Below are 2,627 nucleotides of genomic sequence, written 5' to 3'. Positions count from 1 at the left end.
GTAAAGACAACCTGGGCCAACTCTTGACGAGTGACCGACCTGCATATTCCCCCTTTCTGTTTAAACAGGGCGGTCTTAAGTGTACGGTTTGCCCGTTCAACAAGGGCTTGCCCAGTAGGGTTGTAGGGGAGGCCTGTAGCATGTTGAATAGAAAATTCAGTACAGAACAAGGCAAAAGCCTTGGAAGTATATGCCGGGCCATTATCAGTCTTTAAGGCTAATGGCACTCCTAGGATAGAAATCATTTCATAGAGATGGGCAATAACAGCCCTGGTCGACTCACGGGGCTGCAGGGAAGCAAAGACAAAAGATGAGAAGGTATCAACACAAACATGGATAAACTTAGAGCCAAGATGTGTAACATCCATTTGCCAAAGCTCATTGGGGGCAGTACCTCGGGGGTTAAATGCATCCTCCTTAATGCGAGGGCGGAAGGGGGCACACACAATACATGACCGGACAATAAGTCTGGCCTCGCTCTTCGGCACACCATAAAGAGCCCTAAGAGACCGAGCTGAGATATGGAACTTAGCATGTGCCAACTGTGCAGGGGAATCTTTCGGGGGTGGAGGTGGGGAAAGGCTAACTGCGTGGAGGGCCTGGTCCGCTTGTGCGTTCCCGGAGTAAATGGGACCCACAGCCTTTGCCCGTGTGTGGTGACATCAAAGTGGAATTCTTCCACAAGCAGAACAAGATGCTAAAGAAGGACAAAATGTTTCACTTTTGGGTAAATACATTCTTCATACCAGGACCAGAGGAAAACTCAGACAAAGTAGAAAATGGAAGTCTTTGTGGAGATCAAGAGATTGATAGTATTTGCAGTGCCGAGCGGTCAGATAATGACAAGGAATATCTCATACTCACATTGTCCAAAACGATATGGACAAAGCGAACAAAGACAAGGCCAACAGATACTTTCTCCAAACTTTAAGGTGAAGCTTTTCTTCACAAAAACTGTAGAAGAGCCGTCAAACCCAGAGGCCAGCAGCTCCACCTCGGTCACGCCGGACGTTAGTGACAACGAGCCCGATCATTATAGATACTCGGACACCACTGACTCTGACCCAGAGAACGAGCCTTTTGATAAGGATCAACACACACAGATCACAAAAGTCTGAATACTCTTTTCTTATCAAGAGGGAATAAATGGGCTAAAGGAGGGTTCAATCCTATCATTCCGCAAAAGGGAGCCAATAATTTTTTGTAAAGCAGTGAGCTTCTCGGCTTTAAGGGGCCACTGCTCAACCCAGACCGGGCAGTTATTCGTCCAGGTCAGTTTCGGGGCGAAGCTCAAATCGAGAGTGGTCCCTATCCATTTCCCGGTAAGCAGTCCGGGGTTACTAAGGAGAGTTGCATTTGCGCAAGGACATCCCGCCCCCACAGAGCATAAGGCAGCTCGGGGAGACACAAAGGAGTGAACCTGCCTGCATTATCATCCACCGACCACGAGAGGGCACGAGCCGATCTCTGAGCTCTCTTGTTCCCCCCCACTCCCTGGACCGGCGTGGATGCAACCATCAAGGGCCATTCTTTCCTCCACTGATCCAAATTAATGACTGAACAATCAGCCCCCGTATCAATGATCCCTAAGATCGGATAATTCTCAACATGAATAATCAAAGTGGGACGGTTCAAAGTGATGGAACGAGCCCAATTCAATTGGCAAGGATGCTGGGATGAGGGGCCGAAGGGAAACGCCTTAGCAATGATCTGATCAGCCCGTATGGAGACGGGGGTGCAGTGTGGATTAAACAGGGTCAACACTGCCTCCACATCCTCTGCTACTTGGGTGGGGACCTCAAAGTCAGGAGAGCCTTCTAGGCCGGTCACTACAGCTGGGTGGAAAGGCAAATGGGCAGGGACTGTTATCACCTCTCCAGGGGGAAGTGTAAAGATGGAGGGTTGTTTTCCAGGTGAGGCCCTGACTCTTACAAACTGAGGATAATTGCCGCTTAACGAGGATGGGGGAGGGGCCCTGCGGCTGGGCCCCTCCACCCGCCGTTTCCCTGCGGTTGAGATCCGGGGGAGACCCCGGTCTCCAAAGGGGCTTGTTCGCTGCCCTGTTTATTCTTGGCGCGACAAAACCGCGCTATGTGGCCAAGGCGTCCACAGTTAAAACACTTAGGAGGTGTTCCCCTGGAGGTGGCTTTGCACTGGGCCTTATAATGGCCGTATTGACCACATTGAAAACAAGCCTGCTTGCCGGGACCTTTCTGGGCTGACGAGCTGAGTTGTTGTATAGCCGCCAAGAGGCTCTGTTCCCTCTCTGTATTCGAGACTGTCAATTTTTCCAGCGCCTGTACAAGCTGGCGGTCCCTATCCTGGGCAGTGCAAACCAACTGTGCAATCGGATTTTCCGGGGGCAGGTCCATTAACTTATCTATGACGTCCTCCAAGGGGGCTTCCGATGGCAGGGATGCCACCGCAGCTGCCTCCCTGGAGCGCAAGCCTTCCTTAACCAACTGCTTAATGAGTATATCCATTCCAGGGCCGCTGCCTAGGGTCCTATGGACCGTCTCCTGAACTTGGTTAACAAAGGAAAGGGGGGTCTGATCAGGTCTTTGTTTCAGGCCAACTAATTTAGGGCCCCCTGTCATACCCTTGGCGGAAACCTTCTCCCAGGCCGC

At 51.2% G+C, this 2,627-nt stretch overlaps 1 pseudogene; it reads left to right on the top strand.

The window, feature by feature from the left end:
- Window positions 1-586: 586 nt before the first annotated feature.
- LOC138147659 (phosphatidylinositol 3,4,5-trisphosphate 3-phosphatase and dual-specificity protein phosphatase PTEN pseudogene) lies at window positions 587-1,118 on the top strand (annotated as a pseudogene).
- The last annotated feature ends 1,509 nt before the right edge of the window (window positions 1,119-2,627 follow it).

This window comes from Petaurus breviceps, unplaced genomic scaffold (genome assembly GCF_028583685.1).
Source record: "Petaurus breviceps papuanus isolate PSGF00001 unplaced genomic scaffold, PetGlider_PUasm1.0 90804, whole genome shotgun sequence".
In the NCBI taxonomy this organism is placed as follows: Eukaryota; Metazoa; Chordata; class Mammalia; order Diprotodontia; family Petauridae; genus Petaurus; species Petaurus breviceps.
Note: the sequence above shows the minus strand (reverse complement) of the source record. Positions and strands in the feature narration are given on the sequence as shown.